The sequence below is a fragment of the Crassostrea angulata genome, chromosome 2, assembly GCF_025612915.1.
Source record: "Crassostrea angulata isolate pt1a10 chromosome 2, ASM2561291v2, whole genome shotgun sequence".
Classification (NCBI taxonomy): domain Eukaryota; kingdom Metazoa; phylum Mollusca; class Bivalvia; order Ostreida; family Ostreidae; genus Magallana; species Magallana angulata.
The window spans coordinates 62,164,616-62,189,094 of record NC_069112.1 but is presented as its reverse complement, the minus strand read 5'-3'; the positions used below and the strand labels follow the sequence as shown (position 1 = coordinate 62,189,094).

Sequence of the window (24,479 nt, the reverse complement as noted above, 5' to 3'; positions counted from 1 at the left end):
TGAATGTGACGATGATTGACATCCAATATTTAGATACTTATTATTTAACACGTGACCACTGCAGTGAAAGCACCTTTCCATATGTTACTCAATCATATAACAATTGCTGATCTGCAGTCCGGGGGCAATATTCTGAGCTCATGTGCGCTGAAGCGACACGAGATTTTCGGTCGCACGTGGAGCGGATTGAATTACCGTAGACTGTCCGAATAAACACACGGGTGGGAAAGTGACACACATTGAGGAGTAAGCATGTTAAGGAATCGCCAAAAATTGATTTTCACCACATTTTGAAAAAAAATAAAGCCCTTGCACTGTGATCATGTAACCGATAAAATCTAAACAAAGCTTATTTAAAAACGCATGTGAACATTCTTAAAATAATCACTGAATCCCTCAATCCGGACAATTCTTTTATCGTGTCGGCCTCTATCGCATGTGTTAATTCGATAATTGATTTTTTATCCTGCCGTGAACGGTTGGAGAGTGTTTTATTTTCTAAATTTTGCTTCCAATTTTGATCTCTCTCTCTCTCTCTCTCTCTCTCTCTCTCTCTCTCTCTCATTTTTGTGCAACCCTATAAAAAGGGTCAACTACTTTCTACAATATCTTTAAAACCTCTCAGCAGTATTTAGCGGAAATATTCGTGGGTAAATAAGAAATTTTCAAGTTGAAACACAAGTCAATCTTACTTACATGCACCGGTCAAAATCTCGAATAAACAAATAGTTTAGATCGTACAAAATATCAATAAACATGCACGTGTGATAACGGACATGTAGAAGAACACGAAGCTACCGCAGATCACTTGTCAACTCGCGCAGGATCTCCTTGGCTATGTGCGAGGGGTGATCATCATTTTAAGGTTTAATCTTTGTGGTTTTTCGTTGTTTATCTAAAACATTATAAGTATAATTTTTAGAACATTTTAGACTAAAAAATTCACCATTGATTTACATCTGTCGATGTTTCTGATTTGGAATCATATCGCTTTTATCAATTTTTAGAACGACTCCTAAATTTATATTCTATATGTTTAAATAAATAAATTGAAGATAAACAAACTTTTAGAACATAAACTAAAAACAGTTCTTGTATATAAACTCAAACAAGTGTATCATGTTACAATGTATTAGATAATCGCTGACCTCTAGGTAGTGCAGCCGCGACCGATCTCCTCGGCCGCGGATGAGGGATCGGATAACTTACGTAAAGGTAACACACACAGAGAGAGCTCAGAACTCAGGAAGGTTTATAATGTTTACAGAATGATGACTAAACTCTAATAAATATAAGTTTTTTCCTTTAAATCCCGCAGTTGATCTATATGTCTGATACTGCTTCAGTTTAAGAATCGCATTGCTTTAATGAATTAACAGAGCGATTTCTTCATTGACACTCCATCGTTAAATTCAAATTAAGAAGTGTAAGCTTTATTGTGTAGTCAATACTAAAACGATTCTTGTGTTTGCGGCTAAATAAAATCACATATGACAGACGCGACTCTTGTGTATTAGAAACCCGCTGACCGCTAAGTAGTCCAGCCGCGACCATGGCGACCGCGATTTTATCGGCCGCGGGCGAGGGATGAGTTACGTAATGACACACACAACTAAGAATTGAGGTCAATTTGAAATGCTTGCAGCAAAATGACCCAAATCTATTTCATGGAAGTTATTATTTTTTAAAATCCATTTTATGTATCTCACTAGATAAGAAAGGTAACGTTTATATTTACTCGTTTTTGTTTTTCTTAATGGTTGTCCACTTAAGAACTCAACAGAGGTGACTCCAAAAAAAAAGGCTGTAAGAAAAACATGTGCACGTATACTTTTAAGACACTTTTTCTAATGCATTAAAGTATCCCGTATATGCTGGTACACTTCCAGCTGTTAATTTATGTCCGTAATACGCACGAAGACTATTCACTTACTTGCCAAATGAAAACAGGTACATGTTAACAAGACAAGCTTTTTACACTCATATTATGAATTACCGGTACAAACTAATTTTGTAACGACATTGATAACACCATAATAAACAACTTTTCTGTCGACAGCTATAACAAAATATTAACCATTTTTGAGTTATAAAGCGAAGATTTTTAAGGGCTCTAGACCCCTAATTTAAAGGGCCAGCCCTTTTTCAATGGTGTCAAGTGAAAGCCCTTGATATTTTGCACATATTGTGTTCAGAGAAAATTTTAAACTGAAGAGCTACGAGACAAAAACACAACCAATCAAAGTACTGATAGTACTGTTAGACGGTGGCGCCGTTTGAAAGTGGCATATTACATGTATGATAATTATTGTTGTCGAAAATCCAAAGCCAGTGTCCCATACATGTACTAATACTTAACGCTTACTCGCACAACTGGTCGTGAGTTTCCTACATGGACAATTCTGTGGAAATTGTAGTTGTGATCACAATCCACACTTTACAAATGTTGTCTCTCTTTATCGTCATCTTTTGGGGAAAACCCAAGATTTATCGCAGTAGCCTTTGTAGTATAGAAGTTTGTATCTATATGTTTGTATCTATATCAGTTGACAAACTCCGTTTTCATTAATACATGTACTACATGTTTGTATTTTGATTGCCCCAGAATGACTTATTAAATATGTGGGTTGCCACCACATATTGAATGAATAAATCAAATCCAAAGCGATTTCATCACAGTACGCCCAAATATTTGATTGTATAAAGAAGGGGATTTTGGGTTTTCTCCCCTTTTGACCTTTGGGTTGACCCCGTTAAGGGGAACAACTTTTGAAAAGTGTGGATTGGATATGATAAATGAATAAAATACTTATCAGGTTTTTACTAATTATTTGGTAGACATGTAGTATGTTTATTGTCCCTCTCGACAGCATTTTCCGTCAATTTCTTCACGGGGAAAAAGTTGCAGTCTTGTGGACCATCAACTTGCTTTATGTCTTCATAGTCAGTTGATACATTTAGGTGTAAAGAAAACAGAATGGTTTACAAGAACCTGTTTGCTAAAACTGGTATTTCTTTTAGAATGCACGTCATCATGAAACAGAAGAGTCAATCAATATTTTATCTTCGACTTTAGTGGATCCATTTGCTCACAGCGAAAGTGAATAAAAAATTGAAAAAAAAATCATACAATATTCAGTCGCGGCAGTTTCATTAATCATTAATTGTATTTAGCTATAGATTCATTCAAATCATTTGAATGGATTGGGAAAGTCACATGTATATTTTATCGCTTCTCATTTGCTCACAGCGAAAGTGAATAATTTGAAAAAAAAATATCATACAATATTCAGTCGCGGCAGTTTCATTAATCATTAATTGTATTTAGCTGTAGATTCATTCAAATCATTTGAATGGATTTGGGAAAGTCACATGTATATTTTATCGCTTCTCAGTACACTTTAACACGCATAATTCACTTGCTACATTAAACTCTTCTAGTAAACTTAAAACAAATATTGATTAATTATTCAAAATTAGTTTTCAAAAAAACTAAACAAACAAAATACAAGTTGAACGCATGTTTTTCTGACCGTACAGCTGTGTATATAAATTTCATTTTATTCTTTGCATGTACCATATACACTATATCTAGGGTTCGCAAATCCCAGCAATATTTCCGGAAAGCTATAGTTCTGTAGCTCAGCAGAAAACTACAGTCATCTATGAAGCACATTTTTTGCCTACATGTTTCATTTTTTATCGCAAATATAGCATGGATGTACATGCGCGGATCTAGAGGGGGGGTCGGGGGGGTCCCGACCCCCCCCTGGAAAATGAAAATTTATTAAATTTACATAGTAAAATTATCGCGAAAATATGCCTCGGACCCCCCTGGCAAACACAATTATCCTTCGGACCCCCCCTGGAAAATTTTTCTGGATCCGCGCATGGATGTATACGCTATGGCTGATGTAGCATTTCGTTGAGTGATGACACTTTCTAACCGTCGTGTATTTCGATTACGAGTCGCAACAAACTGACGCATTTATATATTAGGCCTGCCTATTATGGAAACAAATGTCGAAGAAAGCTCATAATAGAGTTGTACTCGCGAGAGAAAAATTATTTGAGAACAAACGGGGCGATATTTACGTACATGTGTAATAATGTTATCTGTTAGTGAAAAAATCCCCCCAAATTTAAAGAAAAGGTTCTATAATAGCAGAGACGTCGACGGGCGCATATGGATTAAAGTCACAGAATGAGATTGTACTTCGCTCTTCAAATTGCGTTATTCAGTTTACTGTGAAAAAATTCGTCAGAAACTGTTTAGTGATCTTACATTACCGTTCACAATGCACAATAAATGTATATGGAATATTGCATGAGTTGAACCGATAGTTTTTTCTCACAAAAAAGGTAGCGTTTGCTGCAAATTATTTAGAGATACACGAGCTGACACGCCGTGACACGCCGTGAAATCCATAACATATGTCTTCAATCCCTTATTTGCTTACAAAAATCTGAACTGAAAATCTTAGAAACATCGTAAAATGTGGTTTGTTTATATATGTAAAATTGTAAAATGGCGACTCGATTTGCACGTGAATTTTACAATCCGCAGTCGATCGATTAGCGTGTTTGAGAGAAAGTCAGCAGCAAGTAAAGCGTCAAATTCAGTAGTAAATATTGTCTGATGATTATTGAGGTACCTGTAATAAAATTAATGTTCCTACAGACTGAGGGGGTTACAAAATAAGGTTCATGTAAATCACAGGTCAGTCCAAAACACATTTCAAGTTTTTTGGTATGTTTGAAAACACATGCACACTTGTAGAAGAAAGTGTGCCATTGATCGGTTGAAGTTCAATAAAATGTTATTTATGTAATATTCATTGTCAGTATCTGTTGTGAATTCTTTGGAATAAGCTACAACAAAATAAATATTCTGCCTCAACTAAAATTAATGCGTTGAAAAATTGCTGAAATATGAAATGGCAAACCTGTTTAAATAGTGTGTTTCTGACAATTGTTTACATCATAAAAAACAAGAAGCGGTTATTGTGAGATCTCTTAGCAAATTATCGCAGTGATATAGTTTATGCAGCCCTGATACAGAGTTTAACTTCACAACTGGCAGTTGGTGCATAAATTATCGATACCGCGTAAGCAGACAGGGTAAGGGCCAATTTAAAATAAAACACAATTTCATAAATTATTTAAACACATGTACAAAATAATTAGCAGCTATAATGCTTAAAATATCTGATAAGATTAAAATTAGTTCTCATACTAAAATCGACACATAGAAAAAACGTTGTCTGTAACATTGCATTAACACTGCATACCTAACAGAGTTATCGTTCCTTATCCGCTAGGGTCCCTGTGAGAAATACTCTTCCGGTCAGGACGATAGCAATAGACCGTGGCTATTTATAGCCACCGTCTAAAAATCAGCATTTTTGAAGCACAAAATTCAAATTAATTTTTTGAAACTTTAAAGGGGAGAAATTGTAAAAATAAAACTCGGAGGACAACGTTCAAAGCGTCTATTTTCAAGATTTGTGACTTTGTAACACATGTTATTGGCGGTTTCAGAGCCTTTACGTGCACAGGAATGCCTATTTTTTTTTTGAAAAAGGAGAAAACTCGGTATCGGAAGTATTGATTTCAACAATTTTCCCTAAATATTAAGAAATAGTAACTACCAATAAGCCCTGAAAATTTTAACTTTATAGGTCAACAAACAAGCAAGATATTCGAGTTTTAAAAAACGTCTAGAAGAAAAAAGAATAAAAAGAATTATCAACAGAATCAGTACAAGGTCTTCCGTTGAAAACGGAAAACCTTAATAATGCCTGTTTGAGAGGGTGACAGTTGAAGCTGACACCCCGAGAAAACCATTGTCAAGGAATGTATTACTTAAAGAAAGCATTCCTACCTTTTTTCTTATCAATTATTCGCATCATATTTCTTCAAACATATATTAAATGACTTCTGTATAGGAATGATAAAAAACATAAAACGGTATCAATTTTTGAAGTCATAAAAAATAACAACTAAAAACGGACACTGCCTGCTCAGAAATGTGTACTTTAAATTCTCAAGGACTAAATTCTTCTTAAAATTATGTTTTATGTCAAATGTAAGTTTCCACCTTTTCGCTCGGGTTCTTTTCTCATTTGCTGTGACTAGCAAAGACCGATCCTATCATTTTGGAGTTCCGATTGAGAATAAATGAAAACGGACCAAACGATAAGTGAACGCACAGTGAACCCAATGTGAGCGTCTTGTAAACGGTGAGCGCGAACGGAGCGGAGCGCTAGTGAACGCAGGGTGAGCGCACTCTAAACGCACAAAAAATTGGGAAAGTAGAACGTAATCAACAACACACTGTAATCAACAACACAGAAGGCAATTAAATTGTTTTAACACAAATCTTGTCAACACATGAATTTAATTACTTGAGACTAATTTGACCCTCACTTTGACCTCTACGGAGATTATTCGCTCTATAAATTTTTTCAATCATTTGATCTAAAACTTCAAACTATATATCAATTATGTTCAATTGTTTCCTTAATTAACTGTCATGCATAATTTTTATTATAAGTACACATGTATTTAAACTGAACACATTTTATTATAACCCGGGCTTTGTTAAAATAATATGGAGGGTAATCGTGTTCAAAAATCCAGACATGTAATCTTGTAAATCCGAATATGCAATCGTGTTGGTGTGTGAACCTGAGTATGAATGTGTATAATTCTAATCGTGTAACCTATAAAACTCGGACATAAACACATGTAAAATTTGACTCGGTTCCCTCGTATGATGCACATTTCGCAGCTTAATTGTTTTCATTAGTTAATAAAACCTTTAACTCTGCACACATTTAATCCGTAGTTTCTGTATTTGAAAGTTCATGCTTGGCAATAGCACATCAGACGTGATACAAGTTGAAAAATGTAAAGTCTACAAGTTTTCGAATTTTGACATAACCGTACATAGCATTTGCCTTGCTGCGGGGAAAAGGCATGCCGTAATCGCCAGAATGGACGAAAAACATGATATTCAGCTAAACTTTTGCACTAAGTTATTAATGAACGACAATTTTTCTATTGAAAATACCGGCATTTTTTTTAGAAAATATTTAAGGTATAATTAAAACTGAACCAAACAAGAAGAGGTTCATGTATATAAAATTCGTTTCGATATGACGAATGTGCTGATTTCTGTAATATAATTATCATGGTACTGTACGATAAGGGTTAAAAAGAAGTCTTTAATATCTTATTTCTTTAAAAAAAATTGACATGTAAACTTGAATATTATATTTTGCTGTTTTTTTGGTCAATATGATGATTTAGCTATCCGAGAAGTACAATATTCACCGAGCCCGAGTACGATATTCACCGAGCCGGAGGCAAGGTGAATATTGTACTTCTCGGGTAGCTAAATCATCGTGTTAATCGAAAAAAAACGAGCAATAATTATTTTTTATATAATTCATCGACGAATTGATACAGACATATATTAATTGAATGTCATCAAGCAAAGTTTTAGTTTAAAGCCAAAGCAGAACAAATTGAGAAATGCGATGTTTCATTTGCCTATCTTTTTTTAGTCCAATGTAGAGAAAATGAAATGTTATATTGACCTTCTTGGTTACGTGCAGGTGAAATAACGTTTTGTTTTTTCGATAAAGTTGGATATGAGTCAATCAGAAAGCTAGGAATTAATATAACAAATGTTAATGTGTACTCCTTTCTAGAGATGAGACGGATTAATAGGTTTCATAAGGGGGTGAAATGTTTTGATCGGCATGGGGTGCGGAGACCGCCGTGAGGTCCCATGTAGCTCGATTGCTTCTACTGTGTTCTAAGAATTTTGAGAGAGAATTTACAACCGGGTTTTCCGGTCATTGAAACAGTGAAACGGCGGGCGGGGGAGAGGCTGCCATAAAGGTATCCTTATTGTATCAGTAACTCCTCGTACAGGATAACTCCTCGTACAGTTTTTTAGACGGAAGCTGATTAACAGCCTCCGTATATTGTGATTGGCTTGCCCGTGACGTCAAATAATGAGGATTCCTTAAGCACCATCTAGCGGTGGACGAAATAATGAATAATTATAAGATTCGATGAATAAACATCGTGTGCTTCTTTGTCTCTGTCGTATATCGTTCGCATATTATCAATTAATCTCCCGCGGAGACGTATCTCTCTTTACAGCCCCCCCCCCCCCCCCCCCCCGGAAAGTGATTTGGGAAGTCAGTGTATTTTACAAGCTGATCACGCGTGAAAAAAAAGAAGATAGAATTGACAAAAAAATCTTTTATATGATGCAAACAATAGCCGTTATATATTTTTTTAAAACTGGTACCATATAACTGAACTTGAGTTCTCTGTAAATTCAAAATAAATAGCAAAATAAAGTACATATGTTTATTGTGTCCATAGTCTTAACGATTGAGAGAGAGAGAGAGAGAGAGAGAGAGAGAGAGAGAGAGAGAGAGAGAGAGTGAGTTCTGTTGAGAAAAAAGAAGTATACGAACTTTACTTCACAAACACATTATATCAATCTTTAGATCAAACATCACGAACAGTGTATACTACATGTACTTCATTGTTATAAATATTTTTTTTTCTCTTTGCTAGAAATCAAACATCACAAACAGTGTAGAATACATATACTTCATTGTTAGGCATGCTTCCTTTCCCTTTACTTGAAATCAAACATCACAAACAGTGTAGAATACTTTATTGTTAGGCATACGTCTGTTCTCCTTACTTGAAATGAAAACTATTAGAACGAAACTGTTTTCCCTTATCTTGGAAGGAACACGTGTTGCACCCCGCGTGTTGATTTGATTAACAGGGGTAAAACGTGGACTCGGACTGAAACTGCATGCTGGATTAAATCACATTATACTATATTCTTTTGTGGATACTAATTTTGTGAATATATTATATTAGTATATTTTAAATGAACGTACATAAAATTACGCCTTAAACGCTCTCTTTCTCTCTCTCATCACGATCATAATAAGAGAACATATAGATCGACGACACTCATTAATCAAGAAACCCCTTCTGTAAGATTAAAAAGGAGGGGGGGGGGGGGTGTTGTACAGTTAGACAAAGTAGTTTGCAATTTAGAGGTTATCTTTTGTCTTGAACAGGTGTGGAAACCTCTAGGCTATGGCGTTTTCTACCTTGGGTTTGCAAATCACTGTACACAGGAAATAATATCGACTTCAACTAAATATACACCAGAAAAGAAATGTGTACATAAATAGTTTGCATTGTATTTTTTAAGTTCGATTGTATGCATTTAATAACATGTACAGTTTCCCATGTTGTTTTCTGATGCAAAAAGTAGTAATATAACAAGCTTATAAGGTTAAAATAAGAGAACAACACTAATTATTTTAATCACAGGATGAATCTCTGCCATTCAGTCAACTGAATGATAACTGAATGGTCTGGAAAGGTGACTGAATGGCACACATATGCCATTCAGTCACATTTCAGTTACCTTTCAGTCACCTTTCAATTGACTGAATGGCAGAGATTCATCCTGTGAATATTATCTATCTAACACTGATGTCAACCTGAAAAACATCCTCGCGACCTTAAACTGCCATAATAATAAACCGCTTCGCAAATATTCCCACATGATAAGCAGTATGCGCGCTGTTTTTCCTTAAATAAAAAAATCATATAAATTTTTATTAGTTTAATTTTCCCCGAAATGCCTCCTCCGTCTATCAGTACTTTCAGTTCTTTCATTAAGATAGGAAGTTGTTCTTTTTAAACATATATCAAAGGTATGCAAATTGCTGGTATTATAAAAAAAATATCAGCTGTTTAACTTGGTCACTTTTGGCAAAAACGTTGCATATAGAGTACCCCATTTTTCTGGATAGGTAGTTTGTATCAATTCAGTATGGACAAATGGATTATGGATACTGTTCACACACAATCAAAACCCGGTTTGCTGTTACATTGACAGTTTTTCTTTTATTGTTTTTTTGTTTTGTTATTTTTCTGAATTAGTTAAAACTAAACGACTTGCAAAGACTTGGTAAATTTTCGCTGAAAACGTTATGTAACTATACATGTATTTATACTTTTTAAAATATCAAAATGATTTTATTGTGCAAGTGAAAGATATATAATAAAAGAATCTAAAACTGTATAAAAAAAAAAAAAAAAAAAAAAAAAAAAAGAGTCAGGGTTTTATAGAAGTTTTATATTAGTTAATTAAAGCTCAAAGTCAGGGTATACTACTACTAGCATGTTTACGTTTCTGTAATGATGATTTTGTTTTCTTCGGAAATTGGATTTCTAAAAGTATGGAACAGGGTTGGTCAGATGAATTAGAGCGTATATGAACTTGTAGAGTTTTAATTATAAGATATTTTAAAATATATAGTGTTTTGACGATATTTTTCAAAATTAAGTAGCTGCTTTATGGTAAACAGTTCATGTTTACAAGTGGCTGTAAAGTTGTATTATAAAAGCTCTCCGGAAATTTTTTATCAAAAAACAACAATAAGTGAGTCTGTATCGAACTGACATTCAGAACGTCATACTCTTTTCCCGTAATAATTGCTTGAAATAAAAAAAATGTCAATATTCACCAGCAAAATACGCTTTTTCCCTATGTATTGCTAACAATGCAAAATGAATAATTTATAAAAATAATTCATGCAAATTTTTAATATCACGACAGTTAACCTTAACTTTGGAATTTTTATTTATTTTTCAAAGAGGGGGTTTGCTTATTATTTCTCATAGTAATCAAAATTTAAAACCAATGTCTTTAAATATTTTGTTTTTCTTGTCGAGTACTTTGCAACTAAGTTATTTAATTGACTAGTTGGCCGACTCCGTGTAATTTTTCGAGGGGGAGGGGTCTTGTCCGAACTTTGTGGTAGCGATTAGAAGCTTTTGGAGATATTTTCTTAATTCAACCTAGCTCTAGACTTTAACAATTTGTTGCATGTTTTTATATCTATATACATGTATATTCAAACAAAGTCATTATATGTATTATTTTCTAGTTCTTAGAAGATATCTGAAGCCGATCGAATTCTTTACTCGTATTTTATACATTCTCTTGTCAAAATGTACACCGAGCTCATAATTTATTTTTCCGAAAAATCATACTTCCCAAGAAAGGATGTTATCCAGAGATAATACCAATTATAGGCCTACGTAATATATAATTTATTTTATTTATTCTGTCCCCATTCTGGCGATAACAGCATGCCTTTACCTGCACCTAGCCTCCTATCGTTGACGTCACTGTTTCCAAATATGATCATGTCAATATTCGACAAACTTGTTGACTTTACATTTGTTGATTTGTAACATGTCAGCCAGGGATGGGGTAATGGTAATTTGTAATGGTAATTGAGTGTAATTAATTACAAATTTTGATGTAATTGAAAGTAATGTGTAATTGGCCAAATTTTCAATTACATGTAATGGTAATTTAATTAATTACTTTCAAAAAGGCATGTAATTCCAATTACTTTTCAATTACTTTCAATTACACACTGATGTACATATAAATATGAAGCTGTCCACTACCCATTGTTCCCTACACTATCAATGGTACAAGATCAAGTTAGGATGAGAAGTTAAAAAGCATTGAACTATTATTATAGCTATCATACTTAATATTTTTCAGAATGAACTTTTTCAGTGATTCAATATTTAATAATAAGTTTCCCAAATTTAATTAAGTACATGTATTTGATGATTTGCTTGATCTCTTTTTTCTTAAAAAATACTTACCGGTATTTCCCTTCTTATTAGAAAAATTAGTGTGTCAATTATCATTGAGTTAGATTAAAACATCACTGTTTAATTTAAAAACAAAATCAGTGTTATATGAACTATCAAGTCATGCAGCCTAAAATACATTGAGCTAAAATGCATGGCTTCAAATGGGTTTTAAGTTTTTGATGTCTAACATGTCCACAGGGTGTGTTCCCTTATTGCAAACATTTGATAATTAGGTAGAGAACAACAGGTGTGAATTGTGTTTTGATAACAATTATAGTCTGCCCTCTACCTGAGATTAACCTGTAATTTGGCATTGTATTTATAAAGGAAAAAAAGGGTATAAAAATGCAAAGGATAAAGTTTTCATTTAATAGTTTTGCATGCTGGAAATACTTGCGTTGACATGATAGATGTAGGTTAGGGGATATGACTTTCAAATATTTAATATTGAATATTAAGGGACACCTCCATATTGTGACTACCGATACCTGCGTTTTGAAATAAACAATAAAACCAAATTTATATTTTTTCTTTCCAAAAATTGTTACTTATCAAAGTAGTAAGCAAATTCTCAAACAGTGAAAGTATTTTAATTATGACGAAATTTTATTCACATTATAGACATACCTCCTTAAATGTTTATGTGTTGTAGATAAATTATAGTCTTATTAAATTTTTATGAATTTCAAAATGTAATTTGTAATTTAATTAATTACATTTGCAAAGTAATTGTAATTTAATTAATTACATTTGAAAACTCTTGTAATGGTAATGGTAATTTAATTGAAGAATTTAAGCAAGTAATTGTAATTTAATTAATTACTTTCCAATGTAATTGACCCCATCCCTGATGTCAGCCATGCTATTTCGGAAAACTGATAAACAAATGCAGAGACTACAGATAGAAAGTGTGTATTATAGTGGCAGGTTACAAGTAAATAACAGACAGCATTTTACAGCTGCAATTAAGCATCTGTAGGAAACATTCGATTGAAGGCCTGCGCGGTCAACTCTAAAGTGTTTATTCCTGTGTTTTATAGGTGACACGATCAAAATTACACTCATTCATACTCAGGCTCACACACCAACATGATTGCATATTCGGATTAACAAGTTTACATATCTGGATATTTGAACACGATTACCCTCCATTAAAAAAACCCAGATTCATAAAGTTTTCACTCTAATGCCAGTAAATTGTAGAATAGATGTTGACATAGTTTTGATGCTTAATAATTTTGTATGTGTATTTTAATAATGTCTAAAATCATATTTAATATAAAGTCATTTATGAAAGACTTCATATTAAGTCTATAGCTGAATATCTCCAAAGAAATGAAATGAAACAAAATTTTGCAGATCGGCTTCATTTTTGATTAACAAACTGTTTCTTCATTCCATATTTAAATTGTATTGTATTTTCGTTACGTAATCACTAGACATCGGCATTTTTCTCTGTATTAGTGTCGATAGTTCTACCGACCATCGCATTAGTTAAACCTGCCGAACAGTCGTCATCTTACTATTTAATATATGGACCCATTGCGGCAGTAAATTGCTTAAATATTACATTTACAGTTTAGTTTAATAACTTAATAACAACTATCACAGCTATTTCTCTATTGTAGTTAATTATATCCTCATATCTTTATCACGCAAATATTATTATTTATTGTAATTTCGTTGACAGTTCTGTCGAACATCGCATTAGGTAAACCTGCCACACAGTCAACAACATTTTATGACTATAACGCCACGCATGCAGTGGATGGCAACAGAGGAACTGACTATGTTGTAGACAAGTGTACACACACAGATTATGCTGACACCAATCCCTGGTGGAGGGTGGATCTACAGGCTGTGTATAACGTCACATCTGTCAGAATACTCAACAGCGGGATAGGTGAATACGGAGGGAGTAAGTGTAAAACGTAACAACATTGCAAGTTTTGAATTTGCTTTTTATGTCCATACCTTATATATGTATAACATCACAACTGTCAGAATACTTAATAAAGGAATATACAGTTAAACACAGGTAAGCGTATCTAACAACAACATTACAGAATCGAAGTATAGCAAATGTAGAGGAAAATGTTGTTTAAATTCTAGTTAATTGGTTCATAGCTTCGATCGAATGAAGCCCCCAAAATATTGATTTACTATTTTGTTATATCCAAAACTCTTTAAATTCCTCTTTTATTTTACACAGTATCTATCTTAATCATGATTAGGGTGTCCTATAGATGTGCAATAAGGTTTCGGAAATTTAATTTTCGGCCAAGGGGTTAATTAAATGCTGAAAAGTGACGTTTGTTTTGTTTTCAAAAAAATGTGGTTTCAATAAATTAACTAGTTTATGCATAGGCCAAACCAACTCCTTGCATATAATTGGAGGCGTCCTGTTGATGTATAAGGTCATTGAAATTTTATTTTAACCCTTAGGGTAAAAAAGGTGGGTCTTTTTTTTTTGTTTTTTTTTTTTACAAAAGAAATGGTTCCAAAAACTCCTAGAGCTAAATTTTCTTTGGAATTATGAAATGGGATATCGGTTAGATGCACAAAAACCTTTTAAAAAATTGTCATATTGATAAGTAAATAATAGTTAAAATGACATTAGTTCCCCCAAGATAAATTTTCTTTTTCAACACACAAATAAAAACAAGAGGCCCATGGGGCCACATCGCTCACCTGAGTAACAATGGCTTTATATAGGTGTGCAAAGGATATTGTGCCATATGGCCCCTCGGTAGAAAAACAAAAAAAGAATACCATAAAATAAACTGTATCCAAATTTTAAATTTATTTTCCTACACTTATTCTATGACATTAAACCCTTTTTTTTTTTTTTTTTTTTTTACAAAAAATAAGATGCTATGCAAGATAGAAAACAACATTTTGGTAGGGGTACACTCTTAACTTCCAATTCTCTTTATTTCAGTTCTGCCCCTTCACTTTATAAAACGATCAAATTATATATGAGAATATGCACATAGGTACATATTCATCTTCAACTACATTGTACTTGCTAGTTATTGTATTTTATTAAAAAAGATTCCTATATGTGAAAGAGGAAAAGTGTACCTCAAGGTGCTCAATTAAAAACATTCAAATATTCAATTGGTCTTCCACATTATAAACGATTGTTGTTTACAAGGCGTGAACTCGTGCTATGTTTTATAACCTTACTCACTTGATCGATGAATAAACTCGAATGAAAATGTTGTCATGTAATATGTCAAAGAGCTATTACATGTATAATCAATGCATAGGCGTCGGAACTGGGTGGAGGGGAAGGGGTTCTCCCCCCCCCCCCCCCACACACACACTTTTTTTTGCAAAGTTAGACATAGCCACGCTCAAATTCTTCTTTTTTTTTTTTTTGCTTGTCAAGATTTCTGAAAAGGTCTACCCCCCCCCCCCCCACCACCAATGAGCCTCAGACTGCAATGTATTGACAGGCATATCGCTCTATTTTACTAAGGCCCTCACTTTATTTTCATCTTTATTCAAGATCACATTAAAAAATGGCCACAAATCAAGATGATTTTCCGCTGTAATTTTTTCTTAAGAATAGCGATAATAGATTTATCCCCGTAACAGAAATGTTTTAAACTGTTTTAAAGAGATCGTTTTAATTTAATTGTGTCTGAATAACCACCAAAGTTGGTGTAGATTCATCGCATAAGAAGGTGGCCCCAAAAAGTTGTTATAGCATATTATCCTTTTATTTTTTTTCTGTACAAGTATTTAACGTTTAGTGAGGTGATAAATCAAAATTTCAGCGTCAATCGTAGAATTATAAGCAAGATACATAACTCACAATTCTGCTTGGTTTGAGTCAATATTTTGTTCACATGAGTTAATTACATTCAACTTAAGATTTTTAAACTTGATATTTCCTATTCAGAATGAACAAAAGCATGACCTCAGTTCTGGGAGCAAAGCTCTGTATCTTGCTTATAATTCGAAACTTGATTCAGCTGAAAATGATTAGTAAAGAGAAAATTGTAAATAAACAATTAAAACAGAAGAAACATGCACTAAAACAAAGAAAGAGCACAATTTATTTTTCATAATATATATATATATATATATATATATATATATATATATATATATATATATATATATATATATATATATATATATATATATATATTTCTAGCAGCAAAAACAATCTCCGTTTAGACTGAAAATGCAGAGCATCTTAACAAAACACGTTGTATTATAATCAACTATTACGTAGAGATCGTACCGAATTACCAATAAAATGTATAGTATTTATAATATGATATGCTGTTAGTGCATCAAATTATGCTAATTTTGCGCAGGTGAAATATTAACTGTTTGATTTACCGAAGTCTATATTTGATTTAATACATAAAATCCCAAAATACAGGCAATATTTCCTCTCAAGTTAAAAAGCATAAACGAAATTCAAAACAATGTAAAACCACGGTCATGAGTGAAATGGTCAACGCATCGAAAGATTAAATCTCAATTGACTTCACTAAATTGGCACAAATATATTTAGCATGTTTCAAGTATTCCTTCGCATGTCAACTGTTGCACAACAAGCAAATACATCTTTGTCAGTTTGACCCGTTTACCATGCGTCAACATTCAAACTTGGCTGCCTTACACAATGAACTTTCGTTTTCGATATGGAATACCGTACCCGAAGTTATAAACTGATTGACAGCGATTATCTCTTTATTTTTATTTTCGTTAATTACTCAAAATTGAAACAGAGTTCGCCAATAATTTTTTGCAATTTATGATTTCCTTTCCATAAGGATTATTTTAGCAAAATTACGTTGAATTTGCTTCAATAGTTCTTGAGAAGAAGATTTTTTTAAAATGCACCCCCTTTTTCTACAGTTTCGAGGTTTTCTCCGTTTTAAATAAAGATCGGTATTTCATTTCTGCAATTTATAATCACCTTTCTAAAGGGATGCTTTGTGCCAACTTTGGTTATAATTGACGAAGTGGTTTTAGAGAAGAAGTTTAAAATGTGAAAAGACGGACGGACGGACAGACGGACGACGGACAAAAGGTGATTAGAAAAGCTCACTTGAGCTTTCAGCTCAGGTGAGCTAAAAACCAAAAAAAAAGAAGAAAAAAACAACAAAAAATCCGAACATTCATATTTAACATAATGGTCAAAATTTTAATGAAATATAAATGGTGGTTTTAATATTAACTGGTAAAAATGACAATTTTTCTTTTAAAAAAATATAAACAATATCAATTTTTCTAACTTTAAAGAATTTATAAACGATTTATCCAGATACGATCGTTGGTGTCTGTTAGAATTCCAGAATTTTTTTAAGGGGGGATCAATAACATATACTCATCAGTTATATTTATTGACTATATACGGTTAGAATGATACACCTTTATTCCCATCCTACAGTATCGATCAGACCAAACCAAACAGAAGGTACACCCCAACTAAACCCTGGGTTTACTTTCTGGGATAACTCCGGGTTTACTAGAGTAAACCAAAAGTAAACCCATAGTGGACACAAAAAGTAAACCCCGATCAGAAAGCAGACGGTACATGTGTATTCAAAATATACATGTACAAGGGGCCGGAATTACGGGCAGTAGGATAGTAAGATAAATCAAAGTACTGACGGAAGTTGATTTTATCGATTATCTTTTATTTTAGAATTAACTTATCTTGCCTGGCAATTAGTTTCTAGTTTTTTTTAAATTACGCACTTTTTTTATAATTAGACTTTTCAGACAAGAATTAAGAGAAACCCATATGAATCATGTTGTGTAATTTTCAAATTATGTATTAACAATCGAAACAATTCTAAAAAGTGTATGGATCAAAGCAATATTGATATTGAACTCCAGTCTCGTTCAACCATACGCTTAGCCGTCTCCGTTAATCTCCGACAAGCAAGAGAGCCTCTCTGTTTGTCGAATATTTACGGAGACAGCCGAGCTTTTGGTTGAACGAGACTATTAAACTCTGGCGTAGGAATACAAGAGAGTACATGGATATCTAAATTGTTCGTATTATATAAAATCTTACTATTTTCAAAGTGTTTATATACAAGTACCACTGACAAAATCCATGATCATCTTTACGAAGTCTTGTTGCATCTTCTATTTGCAAACATGTCCCGCTATTGTAAATATCATTTTACCAAAAAGTGTCATCTTTTAATTGGACCAATGACGTTGTGGATTTTATGTTATGTTTTATTTTTCCTCTAATATCGGCGTTCGTTTTCTACATTTTGTACCGTTAATAATACCCGGTACTTAGTGAAATTAGTATTTTAAGCAGTGCAATTTTTTAATACGCTTGCATTACTTGACAGTTGTTCATTCCTGCAGCTATATACATAAGATCTGAATATAGAGATCTAGACGGTGCCTGGTTTGATTTTCCGTTTATAAATTGGGACTATGGTGTGCTGATCCCAAAATATTAAAAGTTATACAACACATTTGGACGATTTTTAAAAACAAAATATACATACCTGTGAAAGATGCAATTTATTCAGATGAAACGGGAATCATTTAATATTTATTCGTTTGATGAGATATCGGCGCTTCTGATTGGTCGAAAAATTTCAATGATACCTGTATCAATAAAAAATTTTGCCGGATCTACTTTTCTCAGCTGTTCTGATCTAACACTATTTATAGAACGGGAATTTCCAAAATAAACACTGTCAACAAAATGTAAAGTTGTGTCTGTTTTATTGTCAGCAAACAAAATACAACTTTATAAACATAAAAACTTGAAAGTTAAACCTTCAAAAATAAACAAAACACATTATTTGATTCACGAAATAGAAAATTAAGCGTTTCACACGATTTCGTCTGCTTGAGATCAATCAACATTTACAGCGAGGCTGGCTGTTCCTTTTCCAGGAATATTATAACGAACATATAGGCCTATAAACTTTCACGGTAACACTGCTGTTCAAATTTGGTAAGGATAATTTTTAAATTTACACACGTACATGATCGGTCATCAGAATAAGCGTCGTAAAGAAAAGCTATGAGTGATGCATCAACTCCTTCTGCGCATTCCAAGCGGCTGATATACCATTTAAGTACATCACTGGCTATCTAGTTACCACAACGTTTACAAAAGTCGCTTATACATACTATTCTCTGTCGACATATCAGCTATTTTCATCCACAATCGCCTTTCCTTGGATGGTTATGTCCAGTTGCATATTCCAGCGATCTCACATGAAAACTAGTTTTATTACGAGTTTTTCTGCACAGTGAATAATATCACAAGCTATCGCATGTATTTTCCTTTCGTTTTCAATTCAGTCGGTTCAGATTCTAACTCACTATTTGTGTTTAATCCTTTAATTCAGCTCAATAGCTCTGCATCAGCTGAAGGCGCATCCATTTTGAATATTGTTGCTGTTGTTGTTTTGTATTCATACGCGCCGCTTCATTTACATTATTTACATTTTTGATCAATGAAACGTCACATTTTTTTAATTTGAAAATGTTTAATTAAATGATAAGAAATGAAGCGCAGCGCATTGATGAAAAAGTTTTCCGGTCAATTTTTTCTTTGATACGTCGATCAATAGAAAAATTATTATCTTCATTTATTAAAATATCCAAGAAAACTTCATTGACACATTATCATTTTTTTTAATCGGAAAAATTCAGAGAATCGAAAACAGATTTCTTACGGAGATTTATAATGGGAAATGTTGACATCTTTTCTCCATTCGTAGGTCGCTCAGAATACCTCGCACAATTTTTCAACTTTATCATCCGGATCAGTTGAAATGCAAAACCCTGTAGACTTCTTTATTTTCAGCTGTGTATTGAACCTAATGAGCTAGAGAGGACGTTTTAAAAAAGAAATTATGAGCTATTCCGCAAAATGTGAATCGAGGATATTTTAGGACAGGGTATGGTGGTCAATGCATGTACTGTTGATTTTGGGAAAATAATTATTCTTGAATAAATAATCTCGGATTGATAATCTCTCAAAAAAATTAAATATTAGACAAAGGATATCTGTTTTAGCATGATAAACAAATCTATAAAGTAAATAACATTAGATAAGACTTTCCGTTTTCTGTTCCGTTCCGCTCTCCGTTCCGTTTTCCGTTCCGCGTTTTAGCAACACCCCGTTTAGTTGACCCCAATCGCAAATCCCGAGTAAACCCAAAGTGGACACAAATTCTTAAGAAGTAAACCTATAGTAAATCCAAGGAAAACCTCAAATGTAAGCCCAGGGTTCAGATGGTGTTTACTCTGGTGTTAGGTTGGGTATAATCAATACTGTAGGGTTTTTTTCTTCAAAAACAAAATATATTTCAGTTGCAAAACCATCTCTTGGAATAGGATTGGAATTGTCATACCCCCGCTTCAAATGAGATTGGGAGTATACGTCATATACTCGTCTGTCTGTGTGTTTGAATGTATTAGTGTTTGTCTGTCTATAACACATTTATGTTCCATTTTTCCCGTAATTTAATGCTTGAAATTTTAAGTCTTTGATTAGGTATGTCATGTGATGGGATTCATTTTTATCATTGTCAATCTGAAGGATCAATATTGAAATATGAGTAAAAATGGATTAATAGAGATGTGGATCTTCATAATCATTAAAATATTTTATCATTTTCTATTTGGCAACTCCTCGGGATTACACCATTTGATGCCCCCGACATAAAAACACATGAATATATATGGCTACAGTGTAGGCGGTAAGATGAATCTCAACAGTTTTCAAGATAGTCAGCCTTTTTTCCGTTTCATGAGGGTCAAAATTATCCACAGGATCATGATATACATAGTATTTGATATGCCATAAAACATAAAAACAGAAAAAAAATATAATTGATGAAGAATGCATGTTTTCAAGATACTAGTCTTTTTGAGTTTGTTGGAGGGTGGGGTGAAGGGTGAGGTGATGACCCCAGGTTTAGGGGCTATGTTTGAATTGCGTCTTGACATGATCAACGGGAATATATATGGGTAAGGGATATCAAAAAAATTTATGGTTAAGGGATAAGGATTAAACCATATACAAGACATTTCAATAATTTGTAAATAGTTAATAAAGAGGGGGTGGATAAAGCCCCTGAGCTTTGATAAATGTTATAAACATAAATCAATTTCAAGTCAGTTCCACAGCCTTTTTATTTGGCAATATTTGGAGGGGAGTTATCCATAACTGTTTGTTCTGCAGACAGTTTACACATTTGTATACAGAAATTACTCTTGCGCGATTGTTTAGTGTAAAGTTACTGATGATAAATTTATTGGCTACTACGCAATGCAAGTAAAAAAAGTTAAAATTTCTCAGTAGAATTTCAACACATTGTCATAATATATAAGAACTTTAAAATGGCGGTGGGTTTGTAGCAAACATACAGTTAGATTCAGAAAGTGGAAATAATATCAGGTTTAGCACGATATCTTAATTTATAAAATCCAGTGCAATTATATGCTATTAGTTATAGGTTATAAGGCTGTTATTACAAAGTAGTTATAATAATGTGAGCTATTCAGATCTTTGTTTTTGTAAATTATTGAAATATAAAAGCGTTACGTCTAGGTTGTTTCCTACGATTGTCATAGAAAACATTACATATAATATCTAAAATATCAAAAATCATTTAAGAGAACTTTGCCTTGACCTTAACCCTTGACTTCAGCAATCCAGTTCATGCATTTCGTTTCTTTGTAATAAACATGGATTCTTTATTTGTGTAGTATACATGAATTAAGTTAAAGAGGAGAAAATAAGTCAAGACGACGATTATGCAGTGAGCTTTCACATAGAAACTTGACGTAAAGTCACCGCATAGAATATGATAGAGTGATTACTATAGGGCAAATGCATAGTGGGGCCTCAATTAGACTGCTTAGAGTAACAAAAGTCTACGACATTATAAAGTTTTCCGTAGTCATCAAGATAGTTGAAAGTAGCACGTAATATCAAGGATTTACAACGATAATAATATATTTACATCCACCAAGTATTTTTCCCTATATTAAAACTAATAGTAAATTCATAACTCTATAGAAACAACAATACTGAAATTTACATGCACATGTTCATCGATTGGTCGAAACCTACATGTACAGCAACCTACGTAATACCACGGACTGCAAAAACAATCAAGATGATGTCAGACTCAAATTCCAATGGGATACGATCTGGCTGTTACTTTTAGATAACGTACTGATGTACATAATGTACATTAACAGCACTTAAGTGGATTTTACCAACTTTTTACAATCAATTTATTAATTTGTTAAAAGATAGATGTAAATATGTATGTGTCATAATATAAAATCTTTTTTGAGATTCATGCAGGTTCTTAAGGTAGCCATCATTGCAGAAAAAAAACTTAACCCGCTAAAGAAAATGAATTAGCATACTTATTCCTGCCACATCCTACAATTAAGCTGCTTAACATATATTAACTTTCAACAAATGTATTTGTCAATATTAGGTACATTCATTGTAATTATGACCCGTAACAATATTAGAATCGCCAAAGCAAGATTTCGTCAAACTTAAATCATTCTTATTGATCACATTTTTCTTGAAAAATTATCACAGAAAATTTCAACCTTTTCTTTTTACGTTAAAAACAAAATAATCATATTTTGCTTAATATGAGCCTTTTTGTATGGGTTAATCAGGCAAAACAATAAAAATTAAAACAAGTACAGGGAAGTGTAATTAGGGGAAACACCTCGGCAAGGCTTTTTCTGTGATATATTAATATATAATTATATTGTGCATATTTCTATGATCATTAGGCCTACAAGACAAAAGATAACAGCATCTAGTTTACACCTGTACTTTGACTTTTATTTAGGTTTGTTCTACTGGCTGCAGGATGTTACCGTCACTGTAGGACTGACAGAATCAGACGTCAACACTCCCTGTGGTTTCTTTGCTGGTCCCGGTACTGCGTCACAGCTGGTCGTCATCGACTGTCCGACATTACCACAGGGGAGATTCGTTAAGATCTCAAAGACAACTGAGTTTCTCATTCTTTGTGAAGTTGATGTGTTTGGCGTCCCTGCCTGATATTCATTAAAGCCGATGACTAGGCTGAAATGTTGACGACCTTAGATACATGTATATTTTTTTTTGCATCTTGAGGAAATAATTATCTGGTCTTATTTAATGTGACTTTACAAATCGCTTCAAGTTAAAATTCTACATCTGTTGCCCTATTTATCCCTAAATATGTTTTTGCTTTTAATGTTACATGTCTGACTTTTATTTATAATGCTTCTTACATTGGATATAACTGTAAAGCTTTTTAATGTACCTTTATACTTAATTCAACGTATTTTAAATTATTTTGATCAGTACGTATTGGTTTTATTTCTGTTTAATTACTGTGGTGTCAATAAATTACATTTAAGGTATATTTTGTTTTCTTTTAATAGAACATTAATTAGGGCATGGTAATTATTTACACAACAAAATATATTATATAACTTTTTTCTAATGGAGTCTTTTAGATTTGAAATAATTGAAGACAATTTGAAACCAGAACTTATTTTGATTGCTCTGTGCAGAAAATATAACATTTAAAATTGTGTAAACTAAAATATAAACAAATTAGAATTCAGTACAACCCGTCGCTAACCCAAAGCTTTTTTAAAGCTGAACATCGCTCGTAAACAGGCACTGTCCGCCTTATTTCTTTTTCATCACTGCTGTCCCTACAACCCTTATATAAGGCAAAGACCGCTAAACAGTTCAAAGTACTTCGCTGTAGAGGTCTCACCTGTGTGGACGTACATCCTCGCCGTGCTACTCGGTCGCAATGAAATTATCAAATTTTACACACAGGAGAATACTAACATCAAATTAATCGGTCAATTTATTATTTACAAATAGAATATGCACATTAATAAGAAATAAATGCATTAAATCCAAAGACCACGAAAAGAATACCACTCGTCGGCCACGAGTTTCAGGTGTGCAATCGGGTGTTCCGAAATCGAAGGGTTTATATACAAGGTACTTGGCATTGTGTGCCGGTGCCTATTTATGAGCGGCATTCAGTTTTAAAGTAAATCTGTGTGAAAAAATGTCACACTGACTTTGCAATATATTTTCTTTTTGACTTTGCAAATATCCATACTAGATAGAACTATCGGACGATATCATAGCATCATACTCTATCATTTCATTGGAAACATTAATCCATTATTCTTTGAAGAATAAGGAATGTATTAATTTACTTAATTCCCGTATAAAATCGTAATTGCGTTGATTTAATTCTCACGTATGCCGTTAAAATCCCCTTTTCATATTATATTTCATTCACTTTTGAACATGATAATTCAAAATTTATGAAGAATAAATCAGCAAAAAAAAAACCCTAAAAAACTGACGCAAATAAAAAGTACACATTTCACCTATGTTCGCAAATATTGTTACACGCGAAAATAACTAAATATTGGATATGTGTGAATATCAGACTGTTTAAGAGTCTTAAACCCAACTCAATTACAAAATCAAATATATTTAAAACAATGTTGCATCAAATGATTTCAGTTGGTTATATTAAGAATTTTGTAAAATAACAACGGTTAAGGCTGTTCTATTGTTATTTTAAAATCTGAGTTCAAACCTAGGAAAATAGTCAGTGTGCATTAAAACTTAAGAATAACAAGCTGGTACACATTATTACATGATTTAAAGCTATGAGGTCTGTTTCAAAGACACTTTCTTA

The 24,479-nt window shown here is 33.0% G+C and overlaps 1 protein-coding gene across 1 annotated transcript in view; it reads left to right on the top strand.

Annotated features, from left to right (window-relative positions):
* Window positions 1-24,479, top strand: part of LOC128172676 (neurogenic locus notch homolog protein 2-like) — a 50,420-nt gene that overhangs the window by 10,931 nt on the left and 15,010 nt on the right. The gene's annotated exons all lie outside the window — the stretch shown is intronic.